At 38.8% G+C, this 20,432-nt stretch overlaps 4 non-coding genes across 4 annotated transcripts; 1 reads left to right on the top strand and 3 right to left on the bottom strand.

Moving 5' to 3' along the window:
* Positions 1–8,663: 8,663 nt before the first annotated feature.
* LOC126789671 (U5 spliceosomal RNA) lies at positions 8,664–8,780 on the bottom strand. Its single transcript, XR_007671587.1, has one exon. It is a non-coding gene; the product is annotated as a U5 spliceosomal RNA (small nuclear RNA).
* A 2,098-nt stretch (positions 8,781–10,878) lies between these two features.
* On the bottom strand, positions 10,879–11,073 carry LOC126789631 (U2 spliceosomal RNA). The gene has a single exon (XR_007671547.1). It is a non-coding gene; the product is annotated as a U2 spliceosomal RNA (small nuclear RNA).
* Positions 11,074–12,318: 1,245 nt separating this feature from the next.
* Positions 12,319–12,470, bottom strand: LOC126789668 (U4 spliceosomal RNA). The gene has a single exon (XR_007671584.1). It is a non-coding gene; the product is annotated as a U4 spliceosomal RNA (small nuclear RNA).
* A 6,716-nt stretch (positions 12,471–19,186) lies between these two features.
* On the top strand, positions 19,187–19,402 carry LOC126789664 (small nucleolar RNA U3). The gene has a single exon (XR_007671580.1). It is a non-coding gene; the product is annotated as a small nucleolar RNA U3 (small nucleolar RNA).
* Positions 19,403–20,432: the final 1,030 nt, after the last annotated feature.

Below are 20,432 nucleotides of genomic sequence, written 5' to 3' on the forward strand. Positions count from 1 at the left end.
GGAGACGGTTATACGTATATTAATGTCAGCTTACTTTGGTCAAACATGATATATGAAGATTTACTCCATTCACAATATATTATGGTGATATATATGTGAAGAGAGAAATTACGATAATGTAACTACCAACAACAAGTGCTTACATGTTAGTACGAAATAACAAAATGGTGAAACAGTAAAATGAATTCGAGAGAATAACTGTAATTTTATTGATAGACATATGTCTTTATATATAGACATTACATCAAAGATCATGATGAATCAGGAATAAGACAATATTTCTTAAGTAGCCAGACTATACTAATTAGGACAAGATACACCAAATATGCATATGAGATGATTCTCATATAATACTCCCCCTTATAAATGGTCAATGCATGTGACGTAAACTCCCCCTAATGTCTACAAAACCGCTTCCTCTAATCTTTAACTCAATCTTGGAGTTCTGATAGACGACGCAAGCTAATGTGTCTCACATGCTTCACAAATGTAGATTTTGGAAGAGACTTAGTGAACAAATCTGCCACATTATCCTCAGAACGAATCTGATTAACTTCATCTGCTTAATATGTTTTGTGTTATCACCTTTAATGTAACTTAACTTCATTTGCTTAATGCAAGCAGCATTATCTTCGTAAAGACATGTAGGTTCAATTGTAGTAGAACTTAATCCACTAGCCTCTCGAATATGAGTAATGATTGCTCGAAGCCATATGCACTCTTTGACTGCTGCATGCAATGCTATAATCTCATAATGATTCAAGGAAGTAGCAACAAGGGTTTGCTTGGTTGATCTCTAAGAAATCGTTGTATTCCCCATGGTAAAAACATAACCAGTTTGGGAACGTCTTTTGTGTGGATTCAAAAGTATCCAGCATCAGCAAATCCTACCAACTCATCACTAGAAGTTGTAAGGAAGGAGGAATTGTCATTCGAATGCTGAGAATTAGCATCAGCAGCAACACTGGCGGCGGCAGCGGCAGTACCGTGTTCGGCTTTCCGGGAGAGCATGGTGGCGGTGTTGTGTCGATCTTCACCATTAATTCTTGTCGAAATAACACTTTTCTTGTCAGAATACTGATAATACAACCCCATATCAATGGAACCTTTCAAGTACCTAAAGATATTCTTGATACCGGTCCAATGACGCATAGTTGGTGTATAACTAAACATTGCCAACAAGTTCACTCAGAATGCAATATTTGGATGAGTACATTGAGCTAGATAAAGCAAAGCTCTTATAGCACTCAAATATGGATATATCTCTTCATCATCATCTTTCTGACGGAATTGATCTTTCTTGGTATCCAGACTTCTTACGACCATGGGAGTACTAGAAGAGTGCATAATTTTGTCCATACAGAATCGCATGAGCATCTTTTGGACATATGCAGATTGGTGTACAAAGATTCCACAAACTCTATGCTCAATTTCCAAACCTAAGTAAAACCAAGTCTTTCATCTCAAATTATGCTTTCAAGTAGCTTATCGTCTCACCAATCTCATTAAGAGATCCAATTATGTTCATGTCATCGACATACACAAATACTATAACAAAACTATAACTATTGTGTTTGATAAACATGCAATGGAACAATTCATCGTTTTTGTGTCCTTTCCCAATCAAGTATTCGCTCAAATGTGTATACCACATTCTACCGGACTGTTTAAGTCCATAAAGTGAGCGTTGTAACCTAATGACATAGGCATTGCTTGGTTTAATTAACTTGGGTACTTGAAGTCCATCAGGAACCTTCATATATATCTATGTATCTAGATCCCCATAAAAATATGCAGTCACCACATCTAACAGCTGCATGTTTATCAAATATCGAAAGGTAATGATATCCATAACCGGACAATACGTCTCCTCATAGTCAACACCAAGACGCTGAGAGAATGTTTGACAAACGAGTCGCGCTTTATACTGCAGGACTTCGCCTTTTTCATTCAGCTTGAGAACAAAGACTCATTTATGTCCAACAGTCTTTAACATTCTACGGTACATCAACGACCGGACTAAAAACTTGCCTTTTATTCAGAGAGTCTAGTTCTGTTTAGATTACTTCCTTCCATTTCGGCCAATCTTCTCTTCATTGACATTTTTCAACCAAGCGCGGTTCCATGTCGTCATTGATGATTTCTCGAGCGATGAAATAAGCAAACACATCATCTATCCGCATGGATTTCATATCCATGAATTCTAGAGCATTTAACTCGTTCAATGAAATTTCTTTGTTCTCTAATATCAACAATGAGTCTGAAGCGTCCCTCAAATCATCAAGTGTTGATTCATGGACATAACTATAATCAGAGATAATCTCGCAGCTCGGGTTGTCCAAGTCTATGATGAGTGGATTTGTTTGTGCCTTGACTTTACTCTTTTTCTTGGTTGTGAGTCAGTGGAACCTTTTCGGCCTCCCTCTCTTCTTGGGAGGATCTGAGATGATCGTTGTGCCTCCACCTAGGGTAGGCTCAGCCGAGCCTTGCACGAGTACGTCAGCATCTTGCCCAAAGTTCGGGATTTCTAACCTCACATGACAATTTGCAGCATGTATACTTGATCTCGTCACTTTTGCAATATCAGTAAAGGCGTCAGGCATCGAATATTCCACCTTATGTAACTGCAAAATACGTTGCACTTCAATCTCTTAATGAGATATGCGGGGATCCCAATGAGACATAGTGGGAGTATTCCACGTCAATTCTCGACGTTTATCTTAAACATATGTGTTCTTTTCTCCCCCTAAATGCGAGAAGTGTGTCTCATCGAAGTGACAATCTGCAAATCTAGCAGTAAAGAGATCTCATGTCTGAGGGTAAATGTAGCGCATAATCGTTGGAGATTTATATCCAACATAAATTGTCATTCGTCTCTGTAGACCCATTTTCTTACGCAGTGGAGGCGTAATAGGCACATAAACCGCGCAACCAAACGTGTGTAAATGTGAAATGTTAGGCTCATATCTAGTTTCCAACTGGTACGCACTAACATGTTGTTTGACGGTAGGTCTGAAATGAATAAGTATAGTTGTATGCAATATTGCATATCCCCAAGCAGTTATGGGCAAGTTACAATGCATAACTAAAGCCCGAGCTATAAGTTGTAACCGCTTAATTATCGTTTCTGCCAATCCATTTTGAGAATGAATGTGGGTACGAGATGTTCAACATCTATCCCGATGGACATGCAATAATCATCAAGTGTCTTCGAAGTGAATTCTCCTGCATTATCCAATCTACTAGACTTAATCGGAAGGTCAGGGTGGTGAGCCATGAGTTTAGTTATTTGAGCAAGGAGCTTCAAAAATGTAGCATTGCATGTGGACAATAGATCAACATGTGATCAGCGTGTCGATGCATCTACAATAACCATAAAGTATCTAAATGGTCTGTATTCTGGATGAATTGGTCCAAATATATCACCTTGGATCCTTTGTAAGAATTCAATTTTCTGTGTATTATCAATTGCAAAGGAAGGCTTTGCCTGCATCTTTACGAATGCACAAGCCGTACAAAATGATTTATGGGAATTAGAGATAACGGAAAAGACATCGCATAACTCCTTGGGCTCCATCACGGCCTTAGAGGACCGTGGGAAAGCCTTGGGAGGCCGTGAGGTCGAGCCATGGCCGGACACAAGTGTCACGGCCGTGCCACCATCATTCATGGCATGTAGGGTTCTCACATGCTTGTCGGATTTGAAAAATGGATGACCATGTGAAGTTTTTAATGTACGAATCATCATATCACGTAGTGTGGTAAAGTATAACGCACTACTAACACGCTCAAATATCTCTCAGGTACGACGATGACGTCCATAACAAGAGGTAACACAAAGATACTCATTTCCATTAATAACTTTGGTGTTTATGTGATAATCGTTGGTACTAATATCCTTAAAACTGAGCAAAGTTTGGTTCCCCTCTGGTGCATAAAGTGCATCTTTGATTGTTATGGGAGTACCATTAGGTAGCAAGAATTGTGTTATACCACGCCCTTAGATCAATTGATCAATCCCAATTAGACAAGTCACAGAGGATTTGTACATCACAAATTGTGTAAAGAGTTTCTTATCCCTAAAAAATGTGTGAGTCGTTCCACAATCTGCTAAGCATTCTTTCTCGCCGATTGACATCTACAAGTAAATTGTAAAACATAATTAGTCTTCAAACAAACAAGGCGAATGTTCTCAAAGAGAAGAGAAAATTATAATATGAAGGGTCAAAACAACTCGTGATCCCTTAAATGTGCATAACGGTATCATAGATACTTTGAGAAATCACAAGAGAAACTTATGTGTGCCAATGAGTAAGCGCGTTGTCATTATATCAAATAACTATGATCGGCAAAAGACAATAAAGTAGCAATGCATGGTCGCATAGCCATGGTGAGGCTGCAGGGCCTAGGCCGGGGGGGGGGTGCCTAGGTGGGGCTGCAATGTTGTCGTGCAAGAGAGGTGTAGTGGCCGTGTAGGGGGAACTACAGGAGGCCGTGTAGGGCTGCGAGGTGGCTATGCGGGGGGCTGCAGAGTTGTTGCAGGAGTCCTGCAGGGCGATTGCAGGGGCCGTGCGGGCTGCTGCAGGGGAGACTGCAGGGAGGCCGTACGGGGGTGTGCAGGGGTGCCATGCAAGGGTCGTACGGGGTTCGTGCGGAGGTTGTGCAGGGGGTCTGCAGGGCCATCAACAAAGCTTATTATGGTGATATTGTCATTACAAATCAAACTTAAAAGCTTAAATAAAATAAGTGATATAACGACAATCAATCAACATGGATCTTATTCAAAATCAGGAGTGGAATTAGCCTCAGGATTGGCTTTCTCTTTCTCTTTTGTCTGAAAGTCCTCAACTTTGAGCTTGATGGTAGCATTAGCATCAAACATCTCCACATCTTCAACATAGTTGCTTTCATTGGACTAGTATTACTTGCACTTCTTGTGAGCTCGAACAATCTCCTTAGGAGCACAACATTGCTTATGAAAGTGCTTAGTTGAACCGCACTTGTAGCATGGAAGGTTCAAATTTGGAACCTTGGCCGAGTTGTCGGATTTGGGGGGGTCAGGAGGCACCACAGCCTCGAGGGTTAAGGGGCCGGCGGCGGCGCCATCCCTAGTCCAAGTCATGTTGCAATGAGGCCCTCAGTTTTCTCCAGTTTGGTACGGTGCAGATCGATCCCTTGATTTCTCTTTTCAACTTTTTCCCTTACTTGCTTGATTAGCTTCCAGAACTCTTTTCGTCCCTGCATGTCTCAGATTGTTGTTGTTGAGAATGATCACATGATGATGTTCCTTCTTCTTGAGAAGGTTCATCAAATCTGCAAGACTCATGATTCTTTTGGCCTCATAATTTGGCGATATTGGTGACCTATTTCACTCGCAGATTCTGGAAAAGTCTCTAAGTTCATCGTCAGTTTTCTCCATGCCACACACATTTAGGTCTGCCTAGAGATTTAACATTGTCTAATGGTAATCATGAACCTTGGTAAAATTCAGTAGACGAACATATCTCTATTATGCCAAAACAGTTGGCAACCGTGGGTCATGCACATTATCAAACCGTTCCTTGAGAGCTTCCCAAGGAACACTCAGATTTGTATACTTTAGGCACTGTTTTTTTAGCACCTTGTCCATATGGCGCCTGAGAAACATCATGGCATGTGCTTTCACCTCATCGGACGCTTGGTCTGCCTTTTCTTTTGGAGGGTTGATGGTAGCAATAAACTTCTTTCCGAAGAACATGATTTGCATGTCAGACACCCATCGATGATACTCAGTTCCATGAGAATATAGGATGTCAAACTATGTTCGTGTATTTTCAGGCATCTACAAGAAAATTATCGAAAATGTTAGTTTCAAATTAACGAAATAAGTTTGATTAAATAAAACTATTTTAAAACAATTGTACGGGTCAAATCGACGCGAATTTGCGGCTATGACTACCACGATAAAAATTATATTGTTCTTTCCTTTTTTTTCATATATAGCTACACACAACGGCTACGGATGGTAACAACAACACTCTCAGCCGCTCCTAAAGCTCGATACCAAGGGAGTCATATCCATGTGTATCATTCGAGAAACAGAAAAATCGGGTTGACAAGAAAATGGAGTTTGAAAGTCCCCGATGCAAAACAAAAATCTCATCAAAGTAATTTTCATTGAAAGCATGAACTTTAATCTATAAATTTATCTTGAATTACAAAAGTCTTGAATTTTCTTCTTCTTCTTCTCTTCTTTTCCTCTCCTTAGCTCAGCAACCATCTTGAAGCTTGGTCTTCAACTTGGTGCGGCGGCAGAGGAGCTAGGCGACTCTAAGAGAAGGTGCAGCGGGTTTGGAAAAAAATTCTAGAGTTTAGGTTTATTTTTTCTGGTTCTAGGGCTAAGGTTTTCAGGATTAGAACTACGTGTTTGATAACATGAAACAATAGAATGAATTCGATAGAATAGCTGTAATTTTATTGATATACATATAGCCTTATATATAAACATTACATTAAATATCCTGATGAATCAGGAATAAGATAACATTCCTTAACTACCTAGGTTATACTAATTAGGACAAGATACACCAAGTATGCATAAGAGATGATTCTCCTACAACAAATGGTAATTTATTATCCAGGTTTTCCTCAATGAACGCCTATATAGTCGAAATAAAAAAAATAGGAATTTAGGTAAATTTCTTCTATGGTACCTGAGGTATGACCAATCGGACACTTTGGTACCCAATGTTTTAAAGATGACAGTTTGGTACCTGAATTTAGATTTTATATGACACTTTTATGTTGACTTCTTTGTTAGTTATAGAGGGTAAAATTGACATTTACATATTACTTATCAAAATAAAAAATACAAATAGAATTTCATGGGTTCAAGACTAATTTGTATCATGTTGGTATTCATCATTTTTGTATCGTTTTCGAGAAAATAAACATGAATTAATTTTAACCTTTAATTGAAGGTGAAAATTTGAATTTTTGTTTAGGAAATATAGAATTTGTGATTTAAAGACCCATGAGAATGGTTTTAATTAATGAAATATAGCTTCAGGAGTAGTTTTGTGAGACGATTGAATTTCATAAATATAAAACAGACGTATGTTATCAACATGACCCAAAAATATTAATTTAAACGTATAAAACTATTAAGATTTGAGGATAATGAACATATAAAAATCATGTTTTTATTATATTTTTATAAATACAATACTTAAATGTTTGTTTTACCCTTCTATTAGTCAATATAAGTACCAAAGTGTCCTATAAAACTTAACTTCAGGTAACAAACTGTTCTCTTTGAAACATTAGGTATTAAAGTATCCGATTGGTCATAGCTCAGATACCATAAAAGAAATTTACTCAATTTATTATCACAATTACACATGTAGTTCCACAAAGAAACCTTTTGAATAATCATCGTCACTTTATTATTGTCACACGAATCATCTGATGTTATAAGGGAAGGAGAGAAAAAATTGCCCATCAGTGGCAGAGGAGGAGGTGATAACTGGCAGATGAGGAGCTAATAAGAATGGTGCCGACAATAGAGGGGGTGAACGTTAGTTTGCTATCACGATGAAGTCGACTGGTCAGTGAATTTTCTATCGGTACATTACATCATCTAGATTTGCTAGTGCCAAAGCGTTAGTGTGGCATTCCGCACAATCAGATATTGTATGCTTTGAGCGCATTTCTCGCAGTAACAATTGTCACCCACTGCAATACAAGAGTCAACTACTAAGATCTTGGTCGAACCATATGTGAATTCCGTCCATGTTAAGACTATTTTCAGGTGCTAAGATGATGAGTTTCTGGAATGTTACGTTGTACGTTCTTAGTAAATAAAGTGAACTCAAGATTCATTGAGTTGACTCGATTCTTTTGATCCCGCAACTCATATGTTCTTTGGAGCCTTGCAAAAGACCTGAAAATATTGCGTGTTGTAATAACCCCTATGTTCCCTTCGAAATTAGGATGATACTCATCGAGGGTGATGCACATTGCATCTGTCCACGCAATTGTCAATGCATTTGAAATATCTGGAGCTTGCCACACCAAAAACATTGGTTTGATCGGCTACAATGGTGGATGCTATCATGCTAAGCTGCTATCGAGGACAAGAAAACTATTGCCAAGATGTTCATCGATTTCATACTTCTCTAGCCACCTACTTTTTTTTGAATAAATTTACTTCTTAAGATGTTTGTGACTTTGTGATTTAGAAATCAGGCCACTAACTTTTCGGAAATTTCAAAGGAAGCCGCATCCAAGTAGTTTTCTCCTGTTATTTGTTGGGGTGTATGAAGGGACTCTATGATGCAAAGTTCCACCACCAGCACCTCCCAATGCTCCAGTGCCACACCCCCAAGTCCCCAATGTTGATGCATCAAAGAAGCGGGGGATAAGCTATGATTAGTCCATTATAAATGCCTATCTCTTGAATCTAGTCCTGCTTAATTATAAACCCTAAACTCTCTCCAACACAGGAATGTGTAAAAAGCTAATACTGGTTACGAACAAGAGAAAATTTACACATCCAATCCTTCTGGAAACAAGCAAAAGAATAGGCTTGGTAGTATCCCCTCTGCATTGTAGAATTTGTCCGAATAGAAAAAATAATAACAGCTTTTAGATGCGCATAAAATTTAAGGACTAGAGATTTGAGGGGCACCCACAGAGGTACACCCTTCCAAAAATAGGCGTATGCCACTTAAAGCGCCGCGCACACGGTATTCTTTAGTAAAAGGCGAAAGAATAGTTCGCTATGTGCTCAACGCATGGCTCCGTGAGTGTAAGAAGGAGAAGCTGCGTTATTTTATATTTCTGATGTAAGATATTGTCTTCTCTCGCGTCTATGTGGGATGAATTTATTATTTGTTGCTATGAGTTTAAAACTTTAAATTCTTCATTCGGCTTACATGCCGGGTTTTTTCAGCATTCAGAACCTCCATCCTTGATCCAATAGCTATTTTCCACAAATAATCCACTAATTGAAGACTTCCGCTTCATCTAATATTGTCTACGAGTGGTTGAGAGAGTGCCAAGAGGGCACAGCAGAAAGCTTCCTGAGACTAGTAAAACGTCTGAGTATGATTCATGAGTAATGTCCAAAAAAGATACCAAATCTAGTCTGAGAGAAAGCCATAGAGGGCACAGCAGAAAGCATCCTGAGACTAGTAAAACTTCAAGTATAATTCATGGGTAATGTTAGATACCAGATATAATTTTAGACAAAATATTTAGCAACTGAAAAAGAAAGAACTTAGAGCTGCTTCCAAAATAGACCACAACTATTTACCCTTCAGAATAATGCCAAGAAACTGCATGTTCTTTAAGGAACACTAACTGCGCAGTAGCATGCTTGAATATGTTGATACAGCCTTTGAGGCTGCACACTAATATGAGAATATAGGGGACTTAAACAGAATACTTTGTAGCCACTGACATGCTACTTCCTTAATTGCTCTTGTTCTAGTGCAAATAGCCAAATATCCGAAGGACAATGATTTTTTTTTTTTAATTCTTTTCAATTTATTTAGACAATGACCATCATAAAGCCATTATGTTTATCAAATCAGAAGCATTTCCAGCAATACATACCAGATCATTACTTGAAACCACTATTATTGCAATCGCTTAAGCAGTTTTGAACGGTATCCTAATTATGTTCTTCTCATTCTAAGTATTCTCCAAGGCTTCGTCTCAACAAATGAAGGCAATATAGTTTAGTTCTTACAAGACCTGCATGATAAGTCTTTCAAGATATATACATGAAGCTATATGACAGGAAACAGTTTCTCTCAGCTGATAGGCTTGGATGTTATAATGTCCAAGTGCATGTGAATCAAATTGATGATCAGGTAGAACCATTTGTGTGATCATAATTCAGTTTAGCAAATAACATGTTATGTATGTACATTTTTTGACAATTACTCATTACTAAGTAAAGCAAACTGGCTACCTGAGCAGACCTGGAAGGTCGAACCCTAGTGATGTCAGCAAATCAAGGTCTTGTTACTCAGTACTGCCTTTGTCCAATTGAACACAATCTAAAAGAACTCTGATGGTCCAAAAAGTAATTGCTAGACAGACTATAAAGACTTCATTGGCACTGAGACTGATGTTAGTCTATCATTTGATGTTACTCGAATGTCCAGGTTTGATAGGAAGGAAGTAGAAAACAAGCCAAGGTAATATATATCTATCTTTCTTGCCATCAGCAACTACTCTATACTTGATGACATCAAATGTTTGTCATCATTCTCGGTGGTCTATATTAGCTGTTCAATACCCAGATCAGTCTTAACCAGTAGCATAAAATTTTTGGTCTGCAAATTTATAGGAGTAAGCACTTTTGGTGTCAGCAAAGAATTATAGGAATGTTTTTGACCATGAAAACAGAATTGCACATTTGGCCAATATGGTTTTAATATGCTGCTCATTTGAATACACCTGATCAGTAGAGGTTTTCATAAAGACAAGGTTGGTAATACATATTTGGATTATGTTATGAGGTACTCATAGATGAGAATGTACCTCAATGAGGATTCTGATTTATCCGATAAATGGGAACATGAGATAAATCTGAAGCTTCTTAGTGACTCGTTAGTTAGGAACTGTGCTCCTAAGAATTTACAGTAGCTGCATCAGTGTAGAAGGAATGTAGTTGGGGCTTTATCTACAGGTTTTTGTGAAGTGGTCTTATCGATGAGTATATTCCTTTTGCTGATATGTGCTGAACTATATTTAGACTTACTGAACAACTTTCATCCTTTCTGATACGCTTCAGCAGAAGACGACATTTTCGGTGGTACATATGACCAGAAAACATAATAGACAATGGAATTGATGCCACATGTAAGAAAAGTTACACTGAGATTGGTAGGGTGCGCCAAACCTTGCAATAGTGCAACACAAGGATGACACGTGTGAGCCCCAATAGCAAGCTACTGTGGTGGACTCACCCCTTTAAAAAATTAATTTAATATCGTGTGGACCATTGGTCCACATATCAGATATTAAACTGATAAGAACAGATACTACACTTGATCTTAGCCAAAAGGCCGAGAAAGGTATGCTTATTCCGTTCTCGTGCTTTGCTTTTTATACTTCTATTCCCTCCGTGCTTCTTCCACAATAACAATGTGGGAGTCAGCTATCTCTTCTTTTTAAAGGTGCGTGGCATCTATCCATATCTATATTTCTGGTTGAGGCATAAAACTAAGTTCAAGTTTAAGTCTCACACACTCCGATTGGGATCTAGACTCAGACTCACATCATCGCTAACACAACTACTGTATTATTCTGTATATGATCTCAGTTCGGAACAATGTCTCAGGTCGCATACCAATCTACAGGTCACCACTGCAGATATTTTCTTGTGTGAATCAGTTTTACAACATCAGATGTTTCTGACAGTCCTTCACCGTCAACTGTAGGCAACTGAATTCGATGAAGTCCTCATGAATCAACCAAGTGCAATTCAAAAAGAAAAAAGAATCAATTAAGTGGAGCTTGAGCTTGTATTATATGCATGGAGTCCACGGACATATCTATATCATTGTGGTAAATGCACCAGTTCCAACTTGCTCAGAACATAAATCTAACTATTCCAATCCTTCCCTCTTTCTTTCGTTTTTTGAACAAACTACCATCCAGCTTCATGAATATTTCGTTAAAATGAAACAGAAATCAGAACTACTCAACTACAACAGGTTTGAACTGGATTTCAAAGTGTACAACTTTGCACAGAAGCCAATAATATTCTAATAGTTTCAAAGTGATTCAAAAATTTGGAAGCTAATATTTGAGAGGCACCCCATAGGGGTGCAATCTTTCCAATGATAGGCCGAATGCTAATTGAAGCGATGCTCACAAAATATGCTTCCATAAAAGGTGAAAGAACAGATCGCCCTGTGTTGAAAATATGGCACCTCAAGTTGCTTAGAGAAATTGATGCTGAAGGTGCTCCATGCCACAGCCCTCAGTTAAAACATCTCTTGCTCAATTTTGATGTAGGCGCACAGCAGTATTTCGAAGCATCCCTGTGAGATCAAACTTGATAAGACAATTCAGCAAAATCAATAAGCATGTCCTTTATCATCAGTTTAGTCTAGTTTGTCGATCGAGCAAAATCAATAAGCATGTCAAACTGACTAGGAGCAAACTCTTATTCTAAGCTAAAAAACTGAAAGAACTCTGTTGAATTAATACACCATTGACAGTCCATGTAGAATTTTCACACCGTCTACAATGGAAGTATGAAACTGCACGTATGAGCTTTCTTGCTTGTGTGGAGAAAAATTAGAACTAGAATTGTAGGGCTTTACCCCGAAGGGAACCCTTCCAGAAATTCTCGAGGGCACAAGGCTGAACCCAGGCCCAGGAGGGGGTTTGGAAATAGTTTTCAACCAGCAATAGACGCGCCTCGGTTAGAACCTCATTAGCTGCGTCATTGCCCCAAGCGCAAAGATGCTTAATACGATGCCCCTAGCTCTCTATTTATTTGTTTGTCTGTTGGATATTCTCCAGTTTCTTCAATGTGGTACTTAACTAAAAGCAGGCATCTTACTCCGTCTACGACCAGGGAAGGGCTATAACTTGGTGCACATCAGGTCACATCCACTCCTCTAAAACTAGAAGACACAACTAATTGAAGGCAGATCAGAGATGCGAACATTAGAGTACATGTTGACCGTTTTTTCGTCTTGAGTCGGCCTCTCTCCGCACCGCCCGACCCGGTCCAGACATTTTGACCGATCCGACCCGGTCAGATTCAGCAGCCTTTTCCTGTCAGTGCATATTCACCAACAATGCAAGTGCACCGGAGACAGGTTCTTCTCCGTTTTTTGTGCTTTTTTGCTGCCTAATCCCTGATTTTTTACATTATTTCTTTTTCAATGGGTTCTGGAAACGAAGCGGAGGGTTCTCAAATCTCTGATGTTCCGACATTCGAAGTATCTGTCAAGGGTTCTGACAGTGGTTCATTTGGGGGCGTCAAACTCAACGGGACCAATTTCTGTAAATGGAAACGACTTATGGTTGCTCATCTTCGAGGCATGCACAAGATGGGGCATGTCACCGGCGTCACTGAGGTTCCTAGTCCTGAGGATATTGTTGCTTACAATAAATGGGACGACGGCGAAAGTCTTGTCATGTTTGTCTTGTGAAAAGCTATGAGTGACGAGATAGTTGATATGGGTGGAGGCATGTGCCACTGCGCAAGCAATATGGGAGACATTGGTCGGCTTACATACTAATGACTCTGATTTCATACAGGTTCATGAGTTAATGTGCACAACTTTGACAATACACTAGGATGGGCAACCGGTGGCGCACTATTTCACCAAATTGAAGAATATTTGGGCTGAGATTGATGTGAAACGTCCTTGCATGATCAAAAATCAAGAGGATATTGTTTAGTACCAAAAAGAGAAGGAGTTTGAACGAGTTCACCATTTCCTGAAAGGTCTTGATGCAAAGCATACCAGTGCGAAAGGCGAATTCCTCCGACTGACCGAACCCCCTAGCCTACTCACCGCTTTCACCTATATCCGAAAGGATGAGTCTCAGCAAAATAGTATTCTTCAAGTACCGACTGTCATTTCTAGTCTTACTGTTCATGCTAGATCTCCGGCACCACTCCTTCCGCGAGCAACTTTAGCTCCACTTCATCGACAAGGACCACCACCAAGCTTCGGGAATCAGCTCCGCCCTCCTTGCTCTTATTGCCATGATACTAATCATGCTCGTGTGACCTGTTGGAAATTGTATCCACACCTTAGGCCTAAGAGGCCTAATTATCATCCCCCGGCAAAAGCAGTTATTCAATTAGTTCCGGAACCAGATATATATGGTGTGGTTGGGCATGATCATCATACCGCAGGAGAAGCACTTACAGCCTCCATCGCTGATCGTGGTCAAATTGGTATGGCTTTCAATATTTCTAACTTTGTTAGTTTTGATACATGGATTATTGATTCTGGTGCATCTGATCATATGACTTATGACAAATCTTATTTTACCGTATTCTCACCTCCACCCGTACCCTATGTTATTAATGCTAATAGTGAGGCATTCTCCGTGTTAGGGACATGGTCCGTTCGTATTACTCCCACCATAGAGCCTCACAATGTGCTATATGTACATGTTTTATCTCATCATTTGATATATGTTCCCCAATTGAACACTGGCGCTAAGTGTTATGTGACATTTTTTCGTATGTATGTGATATTTCAGGATCTTCTCACTGGAAGGGTAATTGGTCAGGGATATCTGAGGGGCCAGTTGTTTCATCTGGATCTGACATACGCCAGGGAAAAAACAGGGGGTCAGTCTCGGACTGTTTTACTCTCCACTTCTGACAAGCAAAGTGAAGTTTGGTTATGATATCGTCGCTTAGGGCATCCATCTTTTAGTGTTATAGAAAAAATTCATGCATACTTTATTTATTAGTGTGGACGAGTCTTTTTTATGTTGTAAGACATGTGTTTTGGGTAAGAGTCATCGATCTACTTATTCCCCTAGTACTTCTACTAAAAGTATTATTCCTTTTGAATTAATTCATTCTGATGTTGGGGGACCCTTTAAAGAGTTTACTGTGTCAGGAATACAGTATTTTGTGTCATTTATTGATGATTGCACACGTCTTTCATGGATTGTTCTTCTTAAAAAATAAAGATGAGGTTTTTTCAGCTTTCGTGCCTTCCATACCTCTGTCCAAACACAATATAATGCCACCATTTGAGTTCTTCGTTCTGATAATGGGGGGGGGGGGGAATATGTGAATCATGTCTTTCAAGAGTTCTTTAACACACACGAAATTGTTCATCAAACAACGTGTCCTTACACACCTGAGCAAAATGGGATTTCTGAAAGAAAAAATTGTCATTTACTTGATATGGCTCGGTGTATTCTTTTTAGTGCCCATATGCCTAAATACATTTGGGGTGATGCTGTCATTATTTCCGCCCACCTCATTAATCGTCTTCCATCTCGTGTCATTCAGGGAAAAGTTCCATATGAGGTGCTTGCATCTCGTGTCTCATTACCTTATTTTCACAGTCTTCATGCCCGTGTTTTCGGTTGTGTTGCTTTTGTTCATCTTCCACAACATCAATAGTCTAAGTTGGATGTCTGGGCAGTTAAATGTGTGTTTGTTGGGTACGGAGGACATCAGAAATGGTACCGGTGCTATCATCCCCCTACCCGGAAGTACTATGTCACTATGGATATTACTTTTTTTTAGGACATGAGTTATTTTACCTCTTCTGATACTGCTCTTCAGGGGGAGAATTCATATTTTGAAGAACTGTATCATGGAGAGGGGGAGACAAGTGAGCCAGTCGATATGGTGACAAGTTCCGTTGAGATTACCAATGTGTCAGCTACACAAGCAACACCGGATGTCGTCACTCCAGAGATACAAGTACCATAAGCTGACAACACAACTGCCCCTCATGTCTCCTGTACAGTTGTTTATACACCTGACCAATGCTTTTCTGGTACAGAAGATCACTCATCTGAGGTTAGTCATTCTATTGGGGCTAATAGTAGACAATATGTCTTGTCAAATATGTCTACTCAGGGTCAACCAACAAAAAAATTTGAACCTACCCTTCAGGCTAAAGCTAAGTATCTTGTGGCAAATTTCATATCTACCAAAAGATTATCTAAGTCATATGAGTCATTTGTGAATCAAATATCTACTGTATCAGTACCTAACAAAGTGCATGATGCATTGAGAAATCCAAAATGGAGGAAAGCAATGGAGGAAGAAATGGAAGCATTACAAAAGAATAATACTTGGGAGCTTGTGTCTCCACCACATGGCAAGAAGGTTGTAGGATGTCGTTGGGTGTTTACAGTGAAACATAATCCAGATGGGTCAGTGAGCCGGTATAAAGCATGCCTAGTAGCGAAGGGGTTCACCCAGACATATGGCATAGACTATGATGAGACATTTGCACATGTTGCAAAGATAAACATTATCCGGGTATTGCTTTCTTTTGCTGCTAACTTAAACTGACCACTTAGGCAGTTTGATGTTAAGAATGCATTCCTTCATGGATAACTAACAGAGGAAATATACATGGATCTTCCGCCTGGATATGTGACCGCTTCTCCAAGTAACTTTGTATGCATATTGAGAAAGTTTTTGTATGGTCTTAAACAGTCACCTCGTGCTTGGTTTGGAAGATTCTCACAATTCATGAGGAAAATTGGCTACAGACAGAGTAATTCAGACCACACGTTATTTCTCAAACATCAACAAGGAAAGGTAACAGCCCTAATTATATATGTTGATGATATGGTAGTTACTGGGAATGATACTGATGAGGTGGATAGATTACAGAAAAGCTTGCCACAGAGTTTGAGATGAAGGACATAGGTACACTCAAGTACTTCTTAGGCATTGAAGTAGCCCGGAGAAGTAATGGCATCTATTTGTGTCAGAGGAAGTACATCCTTGATGTACTGACAAAGACATGTATGTTGGACTGCACTCCCATTAATACTCATATTGAGCAAAACCATCGGTTAGCAGAGTATCCAAATCAAGTCCCTACTGAAAAACCTCGTTATCAGAGGCTAGTTGGACGCCTAATTTATCTATCACATAATAGACCAGATGTTGCGTATGCAGCAAGTGTAGTGAGTCAGTTCATGCATAATCTCAGTGAGGACCACATGGATGCTGTTGTAAGGATTTTGAAGTACTTGAAGTCAACTCAAGAGAGAAAAGTAATTTTCTCTAATCACAATTATATAATTGAAAATTGTGGCTTCACAGATGCAGACTGGGCTGGAAATATTACAGATCGAAGATCCACATTAGGGTACTTTACCTTTGTTTGGGGTAATCTTGTTACATGAAAGAGTAAGAAACAAAAGGTGGTAGCTCGATCTAGTGCTGAAGCATAATACAAAGGTATGACTCAGGGAGTGTGCAAATTGTTATGGTTTATAAATTTGCTACAAGATTTGAGTATTAAGCCTAAATGTGTTATGCAGCTGTACTGTGACAACAAAGCAGCTATTGATATTTCACATAATCCTATGCAACATGATCGTACACAACATGTGGAGGTTGATCGTCACTTTATAAAAGAGAAACTAGACGCGAAGATCATTAGTTTTCCTTTTGTTCCCACAAAATAGCAATTTGTCGATATGTTCAGAAAAGAAGTGTTTAAAAGGCTTTTTATGATTCACTCAGCAAGTTGGGCATGGTTGATATGTATGCACCAACTTAAAGGGGAGTATTGGCGTGAATCACAGGAGTAATTTATATTAGTTAGGTTATATATAAGATTAATCGGTGTATGAATATAGTAAGCAATACAAGCCATATAATTCAACTGAAAAGAACTGCTGTATAGTGTTTGCCTACAGAATGGGGTCTATTTCAGGCTTATTCCTACCATTCAAAGCTAGACGGAACATAACGTGTTGCTGTTGTGAAGGTATGTAGCATTTACCTTTGTAATTAGTACAGTACTTTGTAAGTGTGTTGAACTTCTGCTAGACAATTAACAGTGTCTGTTTTACAATGAACATCAACAGATAAGCATAGGAATTGGACAAGATGTCCTAGTCAGAGTCTCTTCAGTGTGTTTTTTTTTTTTTTTTTGCTGATCTGTGTGCAAAGTTGCACATAAACATTACTAGCTAGTACTGAATTGAGTGTGATATTGTGTTCTAGTGATGCATGCGGTACAGTGCCTAGGCGCCTAGCAAACGCCTAAAATTTCCTTCTGAGGCCGGAGTGTGACTTACGCTCAGCATTCAAATGGTTGATGGTTCCTCAATCTGTTGGTCAGGACAGTCCTATTTATCGAGGGGAATGAAACAACACAGTATATACTACTTTTGGTCGTTTTCCTGGACTTTGGGACTATTCATGGTTAGATGAGGCGTATGTGAAACATTCTGAATGTGAACCTGCAGAGATTGTGAGAGATAGTTCAGTAATGGTAATGAGGTGTATGTGAATCATTTCGAGTGTGAACAACTAAACAAGAAGTACCTGCTGCCAAATGCAGTGGTCTAAAGGGATATGGCTTGGCTGTGATTGGGAGTGTTCCTGTGTTGACGCCCCATTAAAGAGGAACACAAGAAGTATTTTGAAACATAACAAACTAGGACGGGGCATGTTTATGGATCTGGTATTCAAGGAACTTAAGCTCTCGTCATCATACATATTTTTCTCACCGTAACAAAGAGAGTTCATAGATTTCATTAGTGATTCTTTCATTACTTCAAAATTTCCATTCCGCACGATGACAAGTCATTCGACCTCATTACAATGAATAGTGAACTTGTACCTATTAAAGTAAATCAGTGCATATATTACCCTCAAGGTTATGCAGACAATGTAAACTATGATACAGTCTATCTAAATATGTGCAAGTCAAATAACAAAATTAATACCAAATACAGGCTGAAAAAGAGGTATTTTTACAAACATAGGAGCCATATATAGGCTCAAATTTAGGCTGAGGTAAAACTATATTTTCGGTCATATACATAACTTTTGTAGTGTTTAGTGTTCTTGGTTGTGCGACACTTATTCAGGTTGATTAGTAAGTTTGTAAGCTTGCAGCACCAAATAAATAAATAAATGAAGCCTGCATATCTCACGTTTGATGAATACAGAGGAAAGAGATAAATCATAAATGGCCCTTTTATCTTTCAGTAGGGTTTTTGTTACTCATATCCTTAATTCTGGTGTGAAGATTTATCCAAGTTATACAAAACTAACAATACATGACAATATGTCTTCTCATTAACTGGAAAATTTTGTTTACAAAAAATTGAAACAAGGCATACAGAATCTTAGTGAGATAAGTACCTCTACTAACAGTTTCTAAATCCTTTACTCCATTTGGCCAAAAAACAATTCTCCAGTTTTCTGAGCAAGAACTTGTACACAGCTGTGTATACCCTCTTCAGTTTCAGCACAAAGATAATATAGACTATGGCATTTTATTTCATGAATCGGTGAGAGGTATGAATGTATCGGCTGGAAAGAACAAAAGTGGGGTGCAATAAAGCTCATGGCAATGAGTGCAACTGTGCAAGTAGTCCCAACTCCCAAGGGGCTGGGACATTAGTGAAGAAAAGCTCCCACACTGGAAACAGGTGAAGTTCTCGGCAATTTAACTAATGCAGCATGTGCAAATTGTTCACGACCTTACTTGAACAGGATCTGTTCTATAGTATCGTACCTCTGTATCCTTGACTTCTAAGGAGACTGGAATCTAAACCTGGTGGATGAATGAGAGCCATGCGATCAGAGCGTGATTAACGGGCTGGGTGATCTTCGGGTTGCTATGGCTGTAGATGATCGTTCTCATCTTGGTTCACCCAAGTCTGGGGTGGTCGCTTGGCTGTCTGACAGGTTTCCTCTTTTTTTTTTTCTGTATCATTACTGAAACTGAGTCATACAAAATTACAGAGATTATCCAAGTTTTTGAAGATCATTACAGAACTGATTCAAATAGAGATCATACAAGTCTGACAGGTTCCCTCCGTTTTGTTTTTATCATTACTGAACTGATTCATACAGAGATCATACAAGTTTTGAAGATCATCACTGAACTGGTTCAAATAGAGATCATACAATCTGATATTTTTAGATGATATGCTATGATTTAAATCTATAAGCTGATGTGGGAGAACATGCAAAATCTCACTAATATATGGTCTAACATATACGAGCTTCATGCTTTTCTAGTCGTGCACACTAATCAGTTCAAAGTAAGATTTGTGTACGTATATATCACATATACAATGATGCGCCTTGCTATTAGACCCTTACGCTCAAATTTCATTCAGAAATTGTTTACCATCGGTGCAACAAACAAAACTAGATGCACAACATATATGTGAAATATTGAAGAGAATTGTGTGTGTAACACTGAAGATCTAGTATTTTCATCACATATAGAATGATGGATGTTGTTATATACCGGAGACTTTGGAGCTCTAAATCTACCAAAAACAGGTTGGCGCATGGGTGCAAGTGCAACAAAGAAAGTTGGTGGATAAGACATATGTGATGTATTGTTACAAGTAAGACATTGCATTGAGCAATTGACTACGCCAAAACTAAACGACAATAGGATCGAATCAGCTTAATACCTTCATATTAGCTACTCTCCATTACTTATTCAATAAGAAGCTTTTTTTAGTGCATGTTGTTGTGTTGCTTCTCTCCATTTTTGATACGGCAAAGAATGAAAGAACTAATGTTATAATTATAAGTTTCAATTTTAATATGTAATTAGCATTTCAAATATAATGAGATCCTCTTTGCTTTAGACTTCCTGAAAAGATGAATTTTTTACCTCTTCTTTTTCTTTCTCTCCAAGGATTTGTTGATAAAACGACATAATCAAATAACATCTGGTCTTCTTGCAAGAGAACAATAT

This window comes from Argentina anserina, chromosome 3, assembly GCF_933775445.1.
Source record: "Argentina anserina chromosome 3, drPotAnse1.1, whole genome shotgun sequence".
NCBI lineage: Eukaryota > Viridiplantae > Streptophyta > Magnoliopsida > Rosales > Rosaceae > Argentina > Argentina anserina.